Source organism: Miniopterus natalensis, chromosome 17, assembly GCF_054644295.1.
Source record: "Miniopterus natalensis isolate mMinNat1 chromosome 17, mMinNat1.hap1, whole genome shotgun sequence".
NCBI classification, from domain to species: Eukaryota; Metazoa; Chordata; class Mammalia; order Chiroptera; family Miniopteridae; genus Miniopterus; species Miniopterus natalensis.
The window spans coordinates 41,109,244-41,132,132 of record NC_142097.1 but is presented as its reverse complement, the minus strand read 5'-3'; the positions used below and the strand labels follow the sequence as shown (position 1 = coordinate 41,132,132).

General features: G+C 49.0%; 1 protein-coding gene across 1 annotated transcript in view; it reads left to right on the top strand.

Annotated features, from left to right (window-relative positions):
• The window catches only part of SLC39A11 (solute carrier family 39 member 11), a 158,338-nt gene that overhangs the window by 50,431 nt on the left and 85,018 nt on the right, over window positions 1-22,889 (top strand). The window lies entirely within an intron of this gene.

Genomic DNA, 22,889 nt, shown 5'->3' with positions numbered 1-22,889 from the left:
GCCTGTGTCCCTCCCCCTCCCACTCTTTTGTAGACCATGGACTTAGGACCTAAAATCATGCAAATGATGCTGGGAATGGGCGCCTCCTCCTTTGCATTGACTTCTCTCTCGAGTGCCTTGGGAAACAGATTGGTGACTGGTCATTGTCTTCACATTAGGGGTTTCAGGGAGAAAAGTCTTCAGGTTTCTGTGTCAGCATTTTAATTTGATATTTTCACAATGTGTAGGCTCAGGTGACCTCTAGATCTTGGGGACAGTCAACGTACAAATGTTACGGTGATACCGCAGCTTGTTCTCCGTGATCTATGCCCAGGTTATGTCCTGCATGAATTATTCACGGAGCACTCGAGGATCTTCTTCACTTGGGCTGATGCTCGCAGCCTCCCACCACTTCTTATGTGGGATGTAATCAGGAAATAAAAATTCATCTAACGTGAGCTCAAGATAGAGACTCAGCACAAAAAACCTGCCCCTGCCTCCAACCACACATGCTGTTCATACTCCAGTCAGACGACTTAGGTGCTGTGCTGTCCGCTGTTCTTGTCTGGGAGCATCCAGAGCTATCTGGTGACTGAGACAGGTCATCCCCCTCCCGTAAAGTGCTGTTTTCATGGCAGGTTGTGGGAACACAGGGACCGGGGGCTTCGTGTCTGTTCTCAGCAGCTATACTGGGCTGGCGGTCCTGTGTGCCCCTTGGGAGACTTCGGTCTTGATTCCGGGCCTTCTCGAGGATGAAAAAGTTAGCCAGATTTTATTCCATTCCATTTGTTTTTCTTTATCCGAAGGCCATAGGGAAGGGTTTAGTGCCTGTCAGAGAAGGTGAAGAGCGGCTACCCCTCCCCTGGACCTTTTCCGAGGGGCCATGGGAACGTAGGGCTCTGCAGGAGAGTCTCCCAGGGCTCTGCAGGAGAGTCTCCCAGGACGGCTGGCTCTGCTTGGCCACCCAGGGCTGCGTGGGAGGAGATGCAGCCCGGTCCTCTGCTCAGGAACACCTAGACACAGCCCGTTACCAGGTTACCAAGCAACCCTCAGTTGCTGTTGCTGTTGCTAACTGTTTAGACACAAAAGCAAATGCAGCTGCCGGGGGAGCTTGAAGATGGTTTGCCAAGGGGGAGAGAGCCCAGCCCTCTCTGGAAAGGTCTCTCTTCTCACCTGGACACACCTGGGAGTGTCAGGCAGTCGAGGCCTCTAAAGCTGATAATGGCTGTCTGATGACCGGCCTCTTGCAGATCGAGCCCAAATATGCATTATTTGTGCCATCTGGATTTGCCCTGAAGCTTGCTGTAAATGGGGCAAGGAGATGGGTTTAATGGGTATTTTGTGAACAACATAAGCCTTTAAAAAATAATATTAGTGCTGCTGTTATGACGTCCCATAATTGGCTCGGCAAGAGGAAAGGCCAGAAAAGCCACACTGTGGGGAGAAGGTTCAGCTGCGCTGAGTGCTGCAGCGGCCCGGCTGGGAGAGCGCTTATGAGATGCTTTCCTCTTTATGTCTCTGTGCCAAACAGTTTGCCGTTACCAGCTCTTCTCAAGGCTGGGGCTGTTTTGGGACTTAGCTAGACCAGAATTTCTTCTGAAACTATCAGTCTGTCTCACCAGTCTCCTCTCTCTTCTCTGTACTCTCTCTCTCCTTTTCTCTCTTCGACTATTAATCTATCTCCGGCTAGCTTTCTTTTAATTAAAAAAGTAATAACGTAGATTAAAAATTAAAAAGTAATTTTTCTTCCAACTTCAAATTCCTTATTGTCCAGGCTTCCATCTCAGACACACTGTTTTCTAGTTTCTTTCACATCCTTTCAGAAATGTTATGTTTTACAATTATACTTGGCCCCTTGACCTGTACCTTTTGTTTTTCACTTAACCACACATTCTGATCTTTGTTTTCCGGGACACTCATCAATTCATCCCATTCTTGTTATTGGCCATGATCTTACCTAATCGAGTCCCCTCTCGGTGGCCCTATTTAGGTCCTTTCCAGTCTTTGGCCATTAGAAAGAATGTAGCAGAGAGCGTTTTTAGACGTGCATCTCTGTGGGCAGTTGTATTGTTGAGTAAATTCTAGAAGTGAGGCCAGGGGTTCCGTACATCTGGGGTCCATGATGGACACCAAAGGATGAATCTCTTGACATGAGATTCATGCAAAAAAAAAAAAAAGTTTTTAGAAGGCAGAGGTCTGTGACTTCATCACACTTCAGGTGGCCCATGCCCCAGTGTTCATCTAGACTTTGAACTTCACTGTGCCCGCCTCCCCCCTTCAGCTGCCCAGCTGCACATTTTCTTTCTCATTAGCACATTTCTGGCTACAGAAGGGTAGTAAGAAGTGAATCAATCCATTCTTTTACTAATTAACTGTCCTATTTCAGTATGTTTTTCTTGAGAGAGGCAGTAGAAACTCCTCGAGAGTGAGGGCTTTTGTTTATTGTTCCATTAGCAGGGCAGATGGAAAAGTCTGTATAAATGTGCAAAGAACAGCAGTAGGCATTATTTTCCAGTAGAGAAAGAGGTGGATTTAATTTAGAGAATTATTTAGTTGTGGAGTGGCTATTTATTTTCCTTAAATCGCTCCAAAGCTCGTTGGGGGGAAAAGTGAATGGGTACTTAAGTCAGGAAAGCAGGAGCTGTAAGAAACTTTGCTTAGAAAACAATGTTTGCTTAAATTTTATTGATTTTAGGGAGAGGGAGAGAGAGAGAGAGAGAGAGAAACATCGATTTGCTGCTCCACTTATTCCTGCATTCATTGATTGACTTTTGCATGGGCCCTGACCGGGGATTTAACCCGCAACCTTGGCATATCGGGATGACTAACCAGCTGAACTACCTGGCCAGGGCCCGATGTTTCCTTAATGTCTATTCTTTTGTAATTAGAGAATTCACCTGGCAATAAGAAGTCTACCTAGACCACCTGGCAGGTTAGAAATCATGGTTGGAAAACTGAAAATGGTGCAGACCTCGTGTTCACTGGGTCATAGTTTTGGATAAACTACCTTCGCCAGCCCATTAGCAACACTGTTCGTATCTTGGTGTAAACTCGAGTTCCTTATTGGTTATGCTACCGATTTGCTGGGTGGCAGCTGCCCGTGGAAATAGAACTGCTTGTGGTGGAGAGAAGTTGCCTTTTCTGACTCGAGTGCCCGAGCCCCCAGGGCAGCACCAGCCCGGCCTGTCCCGTTCAGAACTGCGACGAAGCCCAGGTGTTCTCGGATGCCGTTCTCCCTCCTCGAGGCACTCTCGTTTCTCCTCCAGGCGCCATACTGCCCTCTCTGGATCTTGTACTTGGAATCATTCCTCCCTATTTTTCTTGTTAAACATCCTCCCTGAGGTGCCTCTGGGAAAAGGTTTGGTAAACGGACGAACTCAGAGATACTCACCATTGGTCATATTCTGCTCCTGCTTATGTGCTTGCATTTGAGCTGGGGACAATTTCTCCAGCCGCTTGGTATACCCAGTAGATGGCTTTTTGCACTGGCTGGCCTTTGGAGGGTTACGTTTTGGAGCACGTGTGGGGCCTGGGAGGGCAGCCGGGCTGCGTGGCGTGAAATCTTGCCTTGGAAGATAGCCGCTTGTTCTCTCTGGAAGACCAGCACGTGTACTCAGCTCCCCAGCCCTGCATTTCCTTGGTGCTGAAACCCCTTGGCATATCCTAATCCTAGGGAGCCAAAGAGGACCTAGTGCACCAGCTCCAAGGCTCTGACCATCATGGTTTTCTTCTTCCATATTTTCTAACTTTCCAGGTCTTCCCAGAAGGAGATACCCCTTCTGTCACCCATATTCCAGCACAATTTAGTGAACTTGAGTTTGATCAAGAATCAGATGCAGCTCCTAGGAGAAATTCTGAGTGTTTCTTTATAACCAGGTCTCCAAGATAGTGCGTTTAGGGACGTCTCTGGGACGTTAGTCATTTTGACTTTTTATCAGTAAGATCTCTAAGGACAAAGGGCTAACTTTCCAGTTATTTTTATAGATTTAATGTTTTGGCATGTGGTTTAGCAATTAGACTCTTTTTTCTCTCTCTCTCTCTTTCCCCCCCTGTAGCTGGTTAGTTCGGGGACATTGTAAAATCTTCTCCTGGCCTAATTGAGAGGAATCGTCTGGGAACTGAAAAATAGGCAGGTCCTGGCATCGTTGCCTCCTTTCTAAGACCTGGGTTTCTTCATTAGAAGGTTGGGAATGAACCAAACCTGTCAGCACATGGCACTAGCGCCGAGGCTGTTAAAATGTGCCACATTTTAATACAAAAATATTTGGCTGAAAGATAAAGAGCAGAGTGTTCGATAATGATAATTACCAGGAGCTCTTCAGCATCATAGATGTTAAATATCACACCGAAATAACACGGCGTCTCGAGCAGGGCGCTGTGTGGGTGGCTTGAGTGACTGGCAGTGCGTCCCAGCTCATGGAAACATTATTAGGTGGATACATTTTATAGATTCTTTTGCTTCTGAAGAGTGTTCTGTTTTCGCCTAATATTTAGTACCCAAATAGCATGTTTCCTGTTTACTTGCCCTTTTATTGCGGTGATTGTTTTTCTGAGTCCCTGTTTTCTAAGCTAGGCAGTCATTTCCCAGTGTGTTTTCATGAGGCCCACGCCTAGAGGCCATTTGGCATTTCTTTGAGTTGGGTACAGCTGCTGGAACAAAGTACCGCAGGCTGAGTGACTGCACAGCAGACATTTATTTTCTCACAGTTGTGGAGGCTGGAAGTCCGAGGCCAAGGTGTTGGCAGGGTCCGTTTCTCCTGAGGCCTCCCTCCTTGGCTTGCAGATGGCTGTCTTCTCCCCGCGTCCTCACATGGTCTTCCCTCCGCCTGCCTGTATCTTAATCCCTCTTCTGGCCAGTCATGTTGGTTTAGGGCCCACCGTAGAGACCTCACTTTAACCTGATTACCTCTTTAAAATCTTATCTCCAAATGGTTGTATTCGGGGGTACTGGGGGTTAGGCCTTCAATATATGAATTTGAGGGGGACACAGCTCAGCTCATAACAGCATTCAGCAATCCCGTGGATGGTCATCAACCCAAAGGAATACCAGGTGGCCAGAGAACTTGGTTTTTGTTTGTTTCTTTCTACCGTGTAGGTTCTCTCACTGTATTTCTATCTCCTGGTCTGTTAGTCTCACTCCTGGATGGGCTGGAGACACTGAAGAAGCAGTGTGGAAAAGAGTTATATGAAGTTGAAAAGTTACTCAGAGAGAGCTACTAGAAAGAAAAGTCCTGTGGTTTTAAGTCTAATCTTATATAAGACTGCTGGCAGGCGTACAGTCTCTGCTAATAAAATTGCGGGGCAGTGCTACCGACTGCCACCATCGCCTGAAGTGATAGGCTCAGGTAACTTTGGGGGAGATTAATATTATTACACATTTGCCTGTGTAGACACATTCTCCTGACTGTATTCATTTTCTGGGGCTGCCATAACAATGCATCACAAACTGAGTGGCTTTAAAAACAATAGAAACTTATACCCTCACAGTTTCCAGAGGCTAGAAATCTGAAATCAAAGTGTCACTAGGGCCACGCTTTCTCTGAAGTCTCCAGGGGAGTGTCCTTCCTTGACTCTAATAACGTATAGTGGCAGCCGGCATTCCTTGGCTTGTGGCTGCATCACTCCAGCCTCTGTCTTCTTTGTCACATGGCCTTCTTCCTCCCTATGTGTGTGTCTGAGTGAATTTCCCTCTCCTCTTTCTTATAAAGATGCCAGTCATTGGATTGAGTGCCCGCCCTAATCCATTATGACCACTTCTTAACTAATTGCCTCTGCAAATAATCTATCTCCAAGTAAGGTCACATTCTGAGGCTCTGGGTTGACATGAATTTGGGAGGGGTGGATGCTTTTTAGCCAATGCGCTGGGTTGAAACCCCATATGACCGGGTTAGTATGGAGGGGTTTGTTTCTTATGTGTGAGTGAGGGGGGCAGAAAATGAGAAGAAACAGGAGGCTAATCCTGGTAGGAATAAAAAACACAATTTAATTCATCAGGAGCCTGTTTGGAGCAGCTGTGGGCTCTCTGCTTGAAATATCCCTTACGCGTCTACTGAGGAGTTAGGGATCCTGTCTCCTTATGCAAAATTTAACATTCTCTGGGCCAGCAGGTTCTATCATCTCTATGAGAGTCTGACACATTCATTTCAGCTCCTATGTCTGTTAAACCAGGAAATGTGTTTTTAATGTGCTTTTCGGGAAACAGAGACAAGTGACTTGGGCAGTATTGGTCCCTGTTAGGATATTCCTGCCAGGCTTCTACTACCCAGAGACTTAGGGGGCTGCTGCCAAAGCTGGGCAATTGGGGCTCTTTTCATATCATTTTGTTTTGTTTTTTTCAGATGTTATTTACTTTTTTTTTTTTTTTTTTTGCAAAAGCTCCTTAAGTTGGAGCAACACAGGTGGCACTTTGGTTTCAAGTATTTAAGATCACAATTCTTTCTTTATTTTTTGTTCCTTTTGCCTCTTATGGAAAGTGCCTAAGAAGGGACGGAAGCTGGCTTAGTGTCTGTGAAACGGGGGGAAAGTGGATGCCCCTGACTGAGATAGGCGGCCTTGGAGGGGTGGGCCGCGGGGCAAGATGAAGAGTTGGGGTCTGAACCTGTGAAATCGACACCTGGGACGGGGGTGGTGCAGCCCCGCCTGAGAGAAGCGGTGAGTGCATGGTAAGCCCCATTCACCCCGGGCGGTCTGTCAGCATGCCGGCTGCTCAGCCTCTCGTGTGCTCCGGGTTGTGTGCGTTCTAGTATGTTGTTCGGAGTTCTTGTCTCTAGTGCGTTTTCCCTCCAGGGACCAGAGAAAGGAAATAGCTCCAAGTATCTTCAAACGAAATCAGTCCTCTCAATGAAACAGGATGCCGACCGTCATAGCTATTGGGAGCTGGAGATGTTAAGGGAAGTGTTAGCCACTCCCAGTTGGTTACCCCTAAGCGTACTAACTCTCAGGCCTCCTGACTCCTTGGTTCCCCCAGAGTCATCATGAGCTTGTAAGGGGGCAGAGGCGGTCGGTGATAACTGCAGAAGGGGGTGCACAAGATGTCCCCGCAGCTCTTGGCTGTGCAGCCCCAGCGCAGTGTTCCCGGGTGGTGCAGCGAATAGAAAGCTCATCAGACGCCCTTTCTTCCCTCTCTGTGTGGAGACCCATGTGGGCAGATTGCACTCTTCGTGGGAAATCAGATCTGGGTAAAGTCCCTCCAGGCGTCTGCTTTGGATTGGCCTCTCAGAGGGGAACCCCACTAACCTGCAGTGCTGATCAAACTCACCCAAGCGACCTGTTGTTAGGGTCCCTGCAATCCGTTTTGGGTGGAGCCCCGTGACAAGTCTGGACACCCTTGAGATTTAGGTTGGAGAGCAAGCTTCTCCTTGCAGTCATTCTTTAGCCAGGTCCGCCTTCAGCCTGCCTGTCATCCAGCCCTCTTTACAGCTTACAGCTGTTAACCATTTAGTGCCGGATTATATTTGCTTCTTGTACATCTCCTATAGCCAGGGAGTGAAGATTTGCCGTATTAATTTCTTTTTTGCAGGTTTTATGTTGCAACACTGCTCACATTGAGGAGTCTAATTGTACTGCACCTGTCCCCTCGCTGCTCTCTACCTGTCTTGGCCGGGAGAGGAGCAGTAGGGATGAGGCTTGAGACTCCACGCCGGCACCTCACAGGATCCAGCCAAGGCCTCAGAGCCTTTTTTTTTTTTTTTTTTGCTAGTGATTGGATGAAGCAGTCCTGTTTTCAGCCAATTTTCAGGATTGAGCGAGTGGAGTGAAACCTTTGTGGGTGGATTGCTTCACATCAAAGGAGGGAACAGGACAGGCTACAACTAGAATGACATTGAACCAGCTCTCCCAGGACTAATGAGCTGCTCCTGGCCTCCCCCCCGCTGCTATTGGAAGTCTCTGAGCTCCGGAAGCGTCTTTAAATTCTGGCCGCAGAAGGCTGCACCGACGCTAGTTTTCATCATCTGCCGGGACCTGTAGAACAGGACGTTTGGTGCAGCCTGGACTCTGAGCGCCTGATTAAGGAGCTGGAGCAGAGGGCTGCGGAGGCCGTTTTCCCGGCCTCTCTCTTTGTCTCCTGCTACCCTGGTCCCCCACTGAGGTTCCCTGTGCACAGTCAGGGACCCTTCCGTGTCACCCCCCGCTGAGTTCACTCAGGTCAACAAGCGCATCGCCTCCCTCCGGAGGGGACTCTTTGGCACCGTACATTGAACACAGAGATGCGTTTTATTTTCTAAGCACAGTGTCATCTTAGAGCCATTTGGCAGTTATTGTCTTTAATCTGTAGGGTGATTAATGGAAATGAAACCCACAGTTTCCAAGGGCTCCGTGACCCCTGGGACACCACCGGGAGGGTTGCAGGGTAGGGGAGTCATCTGCTACTAGCAAAGGGCCTGATTCCTGCTGTTTCCCTTCCCTTAAGAAACAGGGATGCAGCTTTAAACTAAAAACATGAAATTTTAGTATTTGAAAAAGTGTAAATGAAATAGAAACGTTGGTTCAGCCTCAGGCAGCAGATCTTCTAAGGTGGCCATGATGTCTGTGTGGATGCCCTGAAGTACCTACCAACCTCTTCCTTACTGGGACCCTCACATGATGACCCCTGTCCAACCGTAATCCTCAGGACATCTGCCATGACCATTTTGTGGGAAGGAGAGTGCTGAGCACCTGGTGAAAAGCGCAGATTGTTGGCATTTGGGGTGGTGCAGTGATGTCTTGTACATTGTATGCTGCTAAGCATCCTCTGGTCCCCAGCCACTAAATGCCTATAGTACCCCCTTGTCAATGTGTCTATGGGACAAAGGTGCCCCAGACATCCTAAGGCCCCCTAGAGGGCTGTCCACGAAGGAGCAGATACGACATGGCAGGTGGAGTCTTGCATAAGGACGGCAGACCCAGGGAGTTTGGATTCCACCCCAGCTTCTGCTTGTGAAGTGGTCAGCCCAGGGCCAGGCTGTGGCTGCTCAGGGGAAGGGGCACCTCGCGAATGTGCAGAGTGCTGTGTAGGCTGGCTGCCCCTGGCTGAGAACCGCTGCCTGAGACCCTCTCCCCAGAAATCGCACCTCTGTGGGTTCACACTCATTTACACTTAATTGGCCCAGCATAGTGCCTCGCATACGGCAGGAACTAAGGGTGTATCTGTTGATCGAGTGAACTAAATAAAGCTCATTTATGGTTCTATCTGGGGCTCCGAAGCCCTTGGTGATGAGCTCCTGCCTGGTCCCCTTGGTTCACATCAGCTCCTTCCTGAAGGCCTCTCCCTCTTGTACTGACACTCGAGGTGCAGACTGGGAGGCCATGGCGCAGCTACGGATGTTCTGGCCCGGGGGCTGTATTGGCACAGATTGAAGAAGAGCCAGAGAGAAAGCAGCACTGAGGCACTGAGTACCTGGAGGCTCAGGTTTTTTTCCTTGGAAGCCACGTCCCAGACATCTTGGGGTCAGATTCTGAGTGTCTGCGTTCCTCTACCTGCGCCCTGCCTGCCTTCTGCCCTCTTCTGTCCTCATGCTCATTCCTTATCCGACCTCTTCGTGTGATGTTTCGGACTCGTGTTCTGTTCTAAGAGCTCCGACTAAGAATTCCTGATTAACCCTTTGGTTCATTATTTGCCGGCCAGGTTTCTGGCCGGATAGGGTCAAGTTTGGTGCGGCCGAGAGTCACCTTTTGTTTCCTTTGTACAGAACTTTTGTGTTCTTATTTTCGTTGTTTCATTCATTTGTTCATACTTCATTGAGCCAACTGGTCTATCGGCTAAATCGGATCAGTGAGCTTGGTCCCTACCTTCAGAGACCGTGTGTGGTAGAGGCAGACACCCAATAGAAACCATTACACCGTAATTACAAATAGTCGTACAGCAGTGTGGATGCTTGGCCTCGTTCATAGTCTCCAGAGGGTGGTTGCAATGGTCCCAACAAGGACCCCACTCAGCAGGCCTGGGACCCTCCTCTCCGAAGGAGTTTTATCCTTTCTGGGCCAGTGAGTGTCATCTGAGCACATCAGATTCAGCCTCATTGAGACTCTCATGGTTTCTTCCTCTATTAATAACGTTCTTTGGACGAAGGTGTGTGGTTCAGGGTGCTGCTGCAAATGCTCGAGTATCATTGATATTCCCTGTGTGTGTAAAGGGAGAACGGGTGTTCTCCAGTGTGTGCATGCGGATACACGTGTGTGTGTGTTTACACATGTGTGTACATGTTGACATATTTTCTTCCCAATAGAATTGAATATCCTTGCATGTAAGAAATGAAATTGCCTATTGATTTCACAGACTATTTGGGCCCAATGCACTTTTTCCCTGAAATCTGACAGGACAATGAAAGGTACCAGAAGCACATGTCAGTAACAAGGGCCATGACTGACACATGGCACTGGTGTTTCTCTGGCCCTGTCAATGGAGGCTCATGTATGAAATGTGCAGGCTACGTAAGCCTTAAAATCACCAGATTAAAAAATTAACAGCAAAAAGAGCCACAAGGGCTTACTGTACCTCTGGGCTCCATTCTGAGATGCTCAGTAATCTCCTTTTGAGTCAAAAATAACAGCTGATGAAAAGGTAATAGAGCTGATATGTGATCACACACTGCAGAAGTCACCTGGACAGATAAGTTGGGGGTCCCAGAGGCGGTCACCTTGGGACAATGGCATTATTCGGAAGACTTCTGGAAGTGTTGTAGAAGGCTTTTCAGAGTTGATTTACAATCCACTTTTAAAAAACAAAAGCAGTCTTATTTTTATGGTTGGGCATCATTTTAGCAACAACATCAACATTCTTAAAACAGCCTCTTCCCAAAAACATTCAAAATAATTATTTAAAGCCGGAGGGGCCTCCACCCATTTGGCCCTGCTGCTTCCCAAGGCACACCCTGTCCCTGGTGCTGCATTTTAGGACATTTTCTCATGTCTGTTTGGCCTCTGTGGCTTTCCCTGGCCTTCTCCTGGTCTCTGGAGTGACCAAGGTTAGGTGAGAGGGTACAGCAAGAACATGCAGTGAGAAGAGAAATGAGCACACGCTCTAGATATGGTTTGTTGTCCAAAGCATGGCTTTGCCTTTTTGTTTTCATTATTTCATTAAGTTTCACTGTTCGATGACTCACAACAATGACCGCATTCATTCAAAATCTGTGCTTTCGGGTTCCTTCCCAGAAAGATGAGTGTTTATAAGCCTGAGGGCTCTCAGGGGACTCCAGGCATATTCCTTGCATTAAAGTGTGTGCTTCCAGGAGTTCTAACCTTGACTTCACTTATCTACCGGGAGTAACAGGCCGTGTGAGTCAGCTTTGCCTTATAACAGGCAACTCGCAAAGTTCTGACACAGGTGGATTTGCTTTCAGGTTACATCAGGCTGCAGGTTGGCTGTTTCTCTGCTCCATTTGCCTCCTTCTGGATCCCAGGCTGAAGGAACAGCCCCTGTAAGGAAAGCCCAATGGCAGGACAGGGAAAACAAGAGGTCCAGCAGAAACCTGTGATGCCCTTTGAGAGCTCTGCTTGAATGCCGTGTGTTCATGTCCACGCACATCCTGTTGCCCAACAAGCCACGTGGCAACTCTTGACATTATGTGGGAGGGAAGTATGCTTGACCTCTAGGTAGACACTGCAAGTCCAGGTGGGGATGGAAAAGTCCTCTACAGGGAAGGGAGACATGAATAGTGGTCACAATCCCTTTGGTTCCTTCCGTACACAAAATAATTTCACTTCTGACCCAATGGAATGTACCTCACAGTTCCCATCCGATCACTGAGTCAGGTCTGAATTTCAGGATCTCATGATAGGCTCTTCAGATCTGGCCTTAGTCCCTCTTGATCTGGAGACTGATTAACACATGTTATCTGTCCCACGGGTCCAACGTGTAAGAATGGTGGCCACGTGGCCATCACTGGTAAGTATCAGCTCCCAAACCCCACTTGACAACCATGAGGGCTCCCTGCCCTGGCGGTAGGGAATGCTCCTTGAGCAGTTCTGAAGGGGGTCCATTGTCCTCCATGGCTCTTGGCTTCTCACTTTGGGAGATCCTTCCTTCCTGATGATCCTCTTTGGACAAAAATATCAAAGCTCATGCCTTCCTTAGGGGTGAAGCTGCTCCCTCAGCCTGCTTCCTGCCTGGAGAAATTTGGGGTCCCTAAAGCTATTTTACACCTGCAGTGGTCACAGTCTCTTTCATTCCGGTGCATGTCTCTTTTGGCGATAAAGCTCATTCTAAACCACTGTCAGTTTGTATTTCCTTTTGATTTCAGCTATTCCACGGGCCAGGGCCATATTCCCCCTTCTCTTGAGATAATTCTTTTCCAGACACACCTCTCTCTAGATTTAATTATAGGCACTTTGAGCTTATCAGGTTTCTGTGAGACTCTGGCACTAATCGCTTTTCCTATAGCCATTTCGTCCAGCTAAAAGGACTTAGCAGGGGCGGGTTGGGGAGGTGGCTTTATTTTAATCCACTTAGAGATCTTAACCTGCCCTTGGCTTTGTGTGCGCCCTGAGGCTAGGTTTCAGTCACCTTTAATGCAAAGGGCATTTCCCCCCACTTTATTGATAGATGAGAAACAGTTGTATCTCCCAAACTATAAAGTTCCACATTTTCTAGATTTTTCCTTTTTCTGCTCTCCACCCTGCTGGAGAATCAGCGGATTCTTTCCTGAGCTGTTTTTTCTTGTAGCACTCTGTCAAATGCACCTAATAGCAACTTGTCACATTAGCAGTGTTCTGTTTTGTGACCTTTTCACCCCAAACCACACTCCCATTAGTTGTGCCATCTGCCTTTCAAGTTATCACGGGGGATGACGGTTCCCTCAGAGGTGCTGCCGCTGTGTGGCAAGGGGTCACTGGTCCTGAGACTCAGGTGGGAGCACAGCCCGTCGCTCATGCCTGTCTGCGCTGCCTCCCGCAACTAACGCTTCCGTCGGCCCTGACAGCGGGCCAGGCAGGGGAGTGTGGCAGCCTGCAGCCCCGCACACCACGCGGCATCCAGCGGGACGTATAAATCTCCCACAGTGAAGGGGGATGTTGAGTCATTGTGGGAAAAAAGACAGTCTATCACCAGTGTTAGACACAGAGTGACAGGGAAGAGCTGAGTGATGATACCGGGGCTAAAGATAAAGTTGCATACATGTCACCAAACTCAGCAAATTTGGGAGAGGGCGTGTGTGTTGGGGGTTAGGGTGCTCTTGGGGAGATTTCTTTGCGGTTGCCTCCGGGTAGTTTACTCACTGAGTTCCCACAAACACCTCGGGGGTGCCAGCCTGCCCTGACTGCAGAGATACCCAGTGGGGTGGGCGCTTTCTCTCACACCTGCCTCTGCACCCTCTGCAGTGCATGTGCAGGCCGTGCTCATGCCCCGCCCGAGCTTCCCAGACTCTCCTTGGTTAATTCTTTGATGATAGGGGAGCGTTTTAAGACTGACAGGGAAGCACCTACCTTTTGTTTCTAAATCGCACCTTCAACTCAGAGCCCTGTCTATTCCGGATCATTAACTTCTACTTTAATCGTTGTTTATTGAAGTGAGAGGAGCCGTGAAGTTGATGGAAAAGCAGAGGCTGCTGAGAATAATAAAAGCGGCCCCTCTGCTCTGGGCACTGGGAAGCTTGTCTGAAGTGTTGCTGCCGATATGAGCCGGGAGCTTCACGATCGTTTGATACCCAGCTCGGGTTGCTTGTCCCTGGCAGCCGTGCCCAGCTAAGCTGCCGCCGTGGTGACGGCTGGACCTGCTGTGCGGGAGGCCCCGAGGGGAGGGCTGGGCAGAAAAGGAAGGTGTAGCACTGGCTGCCTGCATAGCACGAGGCATCGTTGGAGCTCTGGGGAATGGCCTGGAGACTCGCAGGTACAGCTCTAGGAGCCTGGAGGCCCGCCTCAGCCAGTGTGACAGGAGTTAGAGGCATACGGTTATATTATGTTTAAGGTGATCAAATAGTGTTTTCTCTTTTTTTGCCTCTCCTGTTACAAGGTTTCAAGTTTATGTGTGTGCACATAGTTGTGTGTGTGCATGTTTGTATGCATGTACACACATATATGTGCATTTTATGGCCACTTACAACTTACAACACGTCGTTCCTGCAGAGTTGAAGTGAATGGAGCATTTGAATGCCGTGAACTCCAGGACTTGCTCGTTGACTGAGCAGAAATCCCCAGTGTTCCAAAGGTGGAGTGGCTCCCACTCACGATCCCCTTTTGAAAAACAAAGGCCAGATCCCCTTCTTGTACGGGAGTATTCCTGGGTAAGTCCAGATGCATGGACACGTGCTTCAGGCAACTGCACTAGACTCCGGCATATGGTTATGTGGGTATAGGCGGCTGGTTTGTATTTGCACAGTCAGAAAGTGGACGTTTCTTAAAAATGTCTACTTAGCAGACTTTTAAAAAAATGAATTCAGGGACATTTTTGTTAAAACAGTCCCAGAGGTGTGAATGCAGGAGCCCTGTGGTGTGTGCTGCTCCAGGCTGACGAGGGACTATCTGGGCCCCTGGCACGCAACTTCTTGTCGCACTGGCTTGGAGCTTCTGCCCACGACCAGGATCTACGAGGTGCTAGCACGTGAGTTAAGTGCATGGTGACCTGGAGCAGGGCAGACGCTGGAGAAAGGCTAATTTGGGGTGGGGAGGGGAGTGGGGTGTCTCATGTATACCCATGAGATTTTAATTCATGGCACGGAGAGGCCAATGTCATTGAAAGAAGAATTTATCACTTATTTCCCGCGAGGGGGGGGCGTGCCAGGCCACACAGGAGCACAGGGAAAACATCTGGGTGATCAGGAGGCTGGGGACAGGTGAGGGAATGCTCCAGCCCAGAGCCTTTATTGGGGTTTCCAAGGGAAGGGCCAGGCAGGGCAGGGCAGACAGTTAGCTCCAGCTTTGGATGTAGGAGCTGTCCCCAGTCCTCCAGCACCTGGCCCTGGGATGACAGCAGGGGAAATACTGGCCTGGTGTGAGAGTTTGATAAGGCCATGGTTGGCTGCCTGTGAGAGGTGTTCTCCCAGATAAGCTGTTTACTCTAGGAATGAGCTGGTCCTGGGACACTGTCTGCAGCACTGGGCCTGCAGGCGGGCTTTCGGCTGGAGAGTGTTGGGCCGTCGTCTCTGTCTGTGGTGGGAGGATGTGCCTGGGCCCATCAGGGGGACCAGAGCTGGAGTAGCTGAGTGGAGGCGGGATGGGGAGCAGTTGGATCTGTGCGCTGTTTTAGGGGAGGAGGGGAAAGAACAGCTATTTTAGGACGTGTGTCAGGCAGGAGGATGGGCACCGTCTCCGCCGGGCTCTGCCTGCTCCGCCAGCTCCGTGTGGGAAGGTCTAATGCCGTCTTCCTGATTCATTCTTCCTCCGAAGGTGTTTTGCTTCCACACCCTACCAGTGCCGGGGGAACTGGGAGCCGGAGAGACCCTTCCAAATGAAAACTCGGGAAATGTCACCGCTTCCTAGTGCCTGCTCCCTCTGCCCACTCCTCTCCTCCCGAGAGTGTGGGACTTTAGAATGAGCCTGTTTAGTTTGTTCTGGCCGCCGTCTCTTCCCGGCAGTGGCCTTGGCCGTCAGAGCTGTGCAGGTGGGAGCAGGCGTGTGGCTCAGGGGTGCTGCTGGCAGGATCCATCACTTGAAGGGTGATCTGGATTTACTCTGTCATGTTTACATGGTAGGTTTCCGACCAGGTGGGAGAGAAGATACTCTGCAGCGATCAATCAAGTTTGCCTCCGAGGGCAAGGATTATCTGAGAAGCAGCTGGATTTTGATTTTAGGCCTTTAATGAGATTTGTTTAAGGAAGCTCTGTCAGGGGATGTTAGTCTGAGCTGTCTATTAAAGCCGTATTTCATTAAGCGAGGCTTGTTTCAAACAAGTTGCCTTCTGCCGTCAGCTGGAGTCAGAAGGATTTGGGTGCGTTCTTGCAGCACAACAGGCCGATGAGAGACCCTTGGCAGGGTGTCCGGCCTCCCGGCCCCTGCTCCAGCAGTCTGCTCTTCCTGCTGTGGGCATAGGCCCAGCCCAGCCCAGCTCTGGTTTTGGGTAGGAAGGAAGTCTAGAAGGAGACCTTGCCTCCAAGGGGAGGGGGTGCCTTTCTCGCCATAGTGCCCATGTTTTGATCCTGACTTTGTACGACTCCTTGGCCTGGCTTCTGGCCACTTGTGGCTCAGACCTCAAGCTGACTCACTCACCTCCTCCTCTGCACTCCTGGACAGGGCTCTGGGCACGAACCCCTAGCCAGTTTCCCCATTTCCCCCTCTGCTTTCCTTGGCCACATGGACCTCTTTGGATCTGACCTCTTTCCTGTGTGACTTCGAGGAATCAGATGTCCTCTAGCCAGACTCCTCACTCTGGCCCTTCTGGTCTGATCTGTCTAGTTGTGAGCTTAAAACATTAGGTATTGAGGCAGTCTCACTCTTGATGTTAAGAGTGATAGTTGCAGGGGTCAGGGTTGTGACTAAGGTTAGTTAGAGCAGCCTGGAAATGACCTATTTGCCAGGACAGGTGAGTGCAGGAGGCAGAGAAGCACCTGTCTTGGAAAGTGACATTTAAATGCAGATCTGACCAGCGCCTGCTGGAATCAGGTTAGGATTTCTTCAGCTGACTTTTCCCTGTCTGCCACTCCTTCGTTATCGCCTTTCCCTCCCCAGCAATAGTTACTGTTGGTAGTTACTGGTTTATGAAGTCCCTCTCCCCAGTGATGCCTGAGCTGTGTCTTCGTCATCTCGGGGTCCTGTGTGCCCAGCATAGGGCCTGCCGTATGTTGAGTGAATCTCTGGCACCTGTGCTCCCATCAACAGCAACAGGAATTGCAGCTGGGATTTCTGTGTCCAGGAGCTCATGGCTCCCAGTTTGTAGAGGGCAGGAGTGGAGAGGTGACAGGGCAGTGGTTTTAGGGAGAGAGCGGCTGAGTTTACAGACAATGGGATGGGGGCGGGATATGGAGACCTCTGGATCTTCTGTCTCCTAGTCTTCCAGGCAGACAGATCTTTCCAGACAAATAAAAAGACCAGTCAAACCCAATTACTTTGAAAAAATTCTGATTGTTTCCCTCCACTATCTTCTCTCTCCGCCTCCCCCCTCAAATGTAACGGGGGGGAAAAAAGATAAATGACTTGGTACCACCCGGCTCTCAGAGACCTTGGGTCTGCTGATGATTCTGAGGCTGGCTGCCCTTTCATGCTGCGGGGCTGGCTCAGGCCTCCCATGGTCACAGTCCCTCCAGTAAAGCATCCGAAGGGCTCACAGTTCCTGGAATCATTACTGGCGGTCGTGGGAGAGCGTGAGCATGCGCACAGAGCTTGAGAAGACAATGGTTACTTTTCTCATGCCAGACAAGAGGTGTCTTAGGAACTAGGGACTACTCCAGTTTGGGATGCGGCTCAGATGCCCAGCATCAGGGACTGAACTGGGCTTTCATTGTGGACCATCAGTCCAAGAAGCCAGACGTGCCCTTGACACATGTTCGGCCTGTGACTCTTTCCCGTGTCCTTGGATGGAGTTTCTTAATGAACCTCTTCCTAATCCCTTTCCTAACTGCAATTTATCATCTTTGATCAAATAATTCTGGGTCCCATGACCTATTTGTAAGGCCAGATTCACCCTGAGATGGCTACAAAGAGAGGGAGTGAGTGCCAGGGAAAGGCCTTGGGTCTTACTGAGCGTCCATCCTGAGCAGAGGGGTCCCACCCAAAGAAAGGGGTTTTTAAGCTAATGCTACAGCTGGCTCACCTCCACCAGCTGCGTGCTAACCGTTTCTTCTTTTACTGGTTTTCGCAGTATGTCCGTTACCCCATCTCCATATACTTGTTGCTGGCGTGCTGCCTGAACTAGCCTTCCCTTGGCTTTGTTCGTTCGTCCGTCCATCCATCCATCCATCCATCCATCCATCCATCCATCCATCCATCCATCCATCCATCCCAGGTCCTGGTTTCCTTAGGCCGCCATAGCAAATGACAGATCAGCAAGCCTCTCCACCCTTGCCTTTCCATAGACCCATTCTCCCTGCGCAAATCAGGATTTGACACAAAGAATGTGGGACTTAGGAAAAAAGATTTAGGTGGTTGTGATTGTCGGGTCTTAGATTGAGAAAGCCAAAGCAGGATTCAGGCTGGAGCTCAGGTTGAGGAGGCAGATTGCTAGGATGAGCCTTTCCCTAACTCTCTGTCTCCTTCCTGTGAGCAGTGGTGGGGGAGTGGGGGGGGGAGTGGGCACCGGGTGGTGGGCACTGCCAGGGCCACGGAACTTTGCATTACTGCACTTGGACCTGGGCTGGGCTGCTCAGCCCAGGCACCATTAGCAGCCCAGCTAATGTCCACTCAGGCGGTCACTGTTTCCTTATTTTTTTGTTTGGGTTTGTAAAAAGCTATTACTGTTCCCAGATGAAGCCAGTGAGTGCAGCCCAGTTACTTGGGCTGATGGGGATCAGTGAAGTGGCTTTTATTTAAACAGTCTGATGCTTAGCACACCACTTCAGGCTGGGCACACACGGCCTGTGAAGTGTCACGTTCCCCCCCAAGCAGGAAACCTCCGCATTCCCTGGCAGGAGTGTTCTAAGCCCTGAGCAGCTGCTGTGGAAGAAAGGACCACTGGGTCTGGAGCCTGGAGATCCGGATGCATGCACATATGAGAAAGGGTGTGTGCATGCATGCAGCACACATGTGTACATGCATGTGCGCATGTCTGCGTGCACACATGCATGTGCATATTTGTGGCACAATGTGCATGTGTACATGCATGTACACACACCTGTGTGTATATGTGGAGTACAGTTCACCACATGAATTTGTATGTGTGTACGTGTGCATGTGCATACATGCATGCATATACACACACAGGCATGCAAATGTGTGTGTGTGCATGCCCGCACACCCAAGTGTGTGTTCCTTCTTTGATAAGCTCAAGAGCTTTTTAGTCTCTCTCCCAAGAATGAGCACAATACCTTCCAACTTGGTTTCCATGCTCCTGGTCCTTTCTGGATCTGTGTTCTTGGAGGACAACCGCTCACCTTTTAGGACTTTACTTAAGCGTCATCTCCCAAGTCAACGCTTTCTTGCCTTCTTTCATTCCCATGAACAGGCAAAGTGGAGCACTTTTACCTACTTCTTTTCCTACTTCTCTTATTACAGTTAACAAATGGGTTATAAATATTATTGAAAATAGATCCGTGTGCCCCCCCCCCCCGTAAACCCTTCGAGGAAGGAGCAGCTTGGTATTTATTCATTGTTCGGCACCCTGTGTGGGGTGCAGCACTAATAAGTGTTTACTGAGCAAATGAAAGAGCAGTGTGGATACTCCCTCAAATGTGGTACCTTTGGCTTACATTATATGCTTCTGATAATTTGTTATAAAAATTCCACCTATTGAAATACCACGTAACTTGAAAACCAAATTTTCATTGTACCAGAAAATGAGTTAGATTAGTGGAAGACAGTTGATTTTAAGACACTGAATCATGCATGCACACACCATAAAAAAAGATTAAAATAATCTTCACTAGGCTTTTGGGATTATGTGCACTTTATTAAGCACTAATTCTTTCAAAATTGGCAATTTGGGTATGATCTATATGAGCAATTTTCATTTAACTAAAGCAGTATTTGCTGAAATAAAATATCCCTTCCCAACCATTCTTCCCAGAGAGAGTTTATTGAACGTTCTCAGCTCAGCTTTGCTGAAGGTAGTGTTGCAATGGAGTGTCTTTTCTTGAGCTGAGAGCAGACCACGGTGGGGCACTGACTTGGACGCACAGCACAGGAGAGAGGAAAACGGAAGTGGAGAGTGGGGAGTTCGTTGTGGACGGTGGGGGGCTGGCAGCTGCAATCCTGGCTTCTGTGTGGGGGGAGGGTGGGCACAGGCGCTTCTTGATTCGCCAGCACATTTAGAGAAGCGCTTAGACCATTTAGGCAGTTTCCAGGCCGGGCCGGGAGGCGCTCTTCTCCCTGTGCACCAGCAGCTCGGTGCGTTTCCAAGCTGGCTCCCCTCCGTAACCTGCCTCCCGCGCTGCCTCCCAGCTCCCCCTGCCCACCGCCTGTTCCTTCCCGTCCCCAGCCCCGCTGCCAGCGGCGTTCACCTCGAAACAAAGCAGCAGATTCTTCTGGGTCGGCGTCATCAGTTACGCAAAGCTGTGGATGTTTGTTCAGTCACCGTGCTAGGTTCTGGGGGAACAGTGGTCAGTGGGATGAACCGTGGTCCGTACCTCATGGCACTGCCCAGGTCGCTTCCTGCTGCTTATGAGATCAAGTTCAGACTCTGGCTCCGCGCAGGAGGCCTTCCCCATCTGCCTCCAGCCCGCCTCCCGGGTGTGCCTCCTGCGGCCCGCCCGCCGTGCGGCTCCAGAATCGTCGTCTCTGCTGCACAGGCGGCCCCACCGCCCGGTCACCTGAGCCATTCTTCAGGACTCGGCTACTGCTTCCCTTCTCCACAAAACCTTTTCAGCTCGCTCAGGCTGAGGCGTCATCGCCTTCTCCTAGATCCCCTCTGCCGTGCTTTTTCGTCTATTGATCATTAGCATTGGTTATTTTCTGTTGTCCTTGATGAGTTTACACACTGAGCCTGCTCACTGCTTGCTCCTTTGAGTTCAGATGCCATGTCCTATCTGTATGCCCAGCACCCAAAACAGTGCCTGGCATGCGGCCGGTACTCAGGAAATATCTAGAAGGAGAACCTTATTTTATGGGGGTCATAAGTGCCTTCGTAGCCTAAGAGAACTCACTCGCTGTCTTTCTACCTGCCAGTGACTTGTGCCATATCACTTTCGTCTCTTGGCCCCTTCTTCCCAGCACTCCGTCAGAGTCGTGGCATCGAGGTCTAGAACCAGCTCTTGTTTAATCCGTCTCTTTGTAACCAGGTGTGCATTGCGGCTTTTGAGAGCAAATTAAAGTCCCTCTGCTCCTTTTCTTACTCATGGTTCTTTCAACATAAGATTCTCAGGCCATCCAGCAGGAATGAGACTTAAAGAGCAAATGTGTAGTATAGGTGGCCAGGGACTTGCTGTTATGTTGAGCTTCTGTGGTCCTCAAGCCTTCATTCAATGGTATTGGGTTTCTTTTTCCCTTTTCCTCCCCCCCATTTCTCTTTCTTTTTGTGGGGGCCGGATGGTGGTGGTCGGGGTATTGTTTTCTTAGAACTTTGCCTAAATGATCATCTTGACAAGGGAACAAAGCCCCCGTTCTGACTGGCGCGGTATTTGAAATCAAAGTCTCAACTATCATTATGAGAACTCATTGCCTGGTGATGGATTTAATATAATTGCCTCTTGGAAAACTTACCCTGGAAAATCTGGGCAGTGAGTGACAAGCCACACTGGTTCCCCTCCTTCCCTCCAGCTTCTCTCTCAGATCCAGTGAGTCCATTCGTGGTGTTTGGTGTTTGGTGGGCAGTGGCCAACAAACCTCCCTGAGCAGTGGTACATGGAGCTCTTTCTAACTCCAAGAACCGTGTGCGAATCAGCCTGGTGCTTGGTTTGGGGACCAGTGGCTTCTGCCTGGGGTCAGCTCACCTAGAATCCACAGTTTATAGCATCTTTTAGCCCTCAAACCAAGAGATTCAATTTAGTCTGCTGCTCACTTAGAAGAGATAGAGAAAAAAAAATCACCTCAAATCAATGGGGAAATCGACTCCTCAATCTGGAAGGAACAGTACAATATTATTAAACTATTTCTCTTCATCTTTTTCCTACCCCAGGAAGGTAATTATCTCATTTCCCCCCCCCAAGACTCTCAAGAGAAGGAGATTCTGTATTTTTCTTTGTCGGCTATTCTGGTTTCCCAATAACTTTTATAATTAGAAAAGAAAATTAGAAATGCCTTCCCTTATATTGCCATGGAAGCGCGTTTCATCCTGAGCAGTCCTTGGTAAAAATCAAGATCTCATCTCTACATTGGTCCTCTATGACATTCGTGCTACAAATTTTTATTGAGCACCTACTGTGTGTTCTTCCGTCCAACTTGAGGCTCCTTCTCTCAGCCCCTCTTGCCAGGCATTCATATCACCCTTTTCTTAATTTGGAATTAAAAGCTCTTTCTTTTTAGGCTAGAGTTATGTGCCTTTAGCACTGTTGTATCAGTCAGTGCAGGCATGGGACTCCGGGAAGACTGCTCCTTATAAGATGCTCAGCTTCTCTATTTAGGCTAGTGAAGGCCCTAGAAGGCCTTTCGAAAGACCTCCTGTTCCCAAATCCAAGTGAGCAAGCAAGCACTAAGCCCATCTGTTGGTAAGCAGAGCTGATGGGCGTGAGTTCCTTTGCGTGGCTTCATTCTATGGAAATTCCTGGATTAAAGGGCAGTTGAAAGTTCTGTGGAGTCTTCTCCTTGGCACTGCGGTGAGATACCAAAGAAACAAAGGCAGGTTTTAGACCTTTAAGCACCTCATAATTTAATGCAGTTCACATGTAGGAATGAGTAAGTTTATTGTCAGTCTTGAGATGAGCAGAAAGGTCTTCCATCTCACACACAGTGTCTTCGTCTCAGTGCCCATGGGATAATTAATGGATTCTGACCCCTATGACTCTAGGAAGAATTTTCCAGCTCTTGAGGTGGCTCATTTAACACAGACAGGAAAAAAAAAAAAAAGTATGTTATTAGAAACGGTGACTTGGGTGCAAGGGTAATGCAGTTTTCTAGGTCAGATGGGAGCAAGTAAGGAAAGTTGAATTTCTAAACTCCCAGTTCAAACAATCGAGAGATAGGGAAAAATAATTTTTCCCCCAAGCTCATTCACAGTTAGAGTTTAGGTTTGCATTTAGTTAGAACTGAAAGAACACATGGAAGCAGAGATCTGCTGAGGAGAGCGGGTATTTTTAATGAGGATTTTTTCTTTCTTTCTATATATGCTGTGGCCCAGGCAAGCAGGCACACAAATAGCCACAATTTGCAAGTTGTTTCCAACATGTCCTCGGCTCTTTGAATTCCCCGCGTGCCTGCAACATAATTAGAAAGAAGCAATCTTTTACATCAGTAATGGGAAGGAGGCCGTGGTTTCAGCA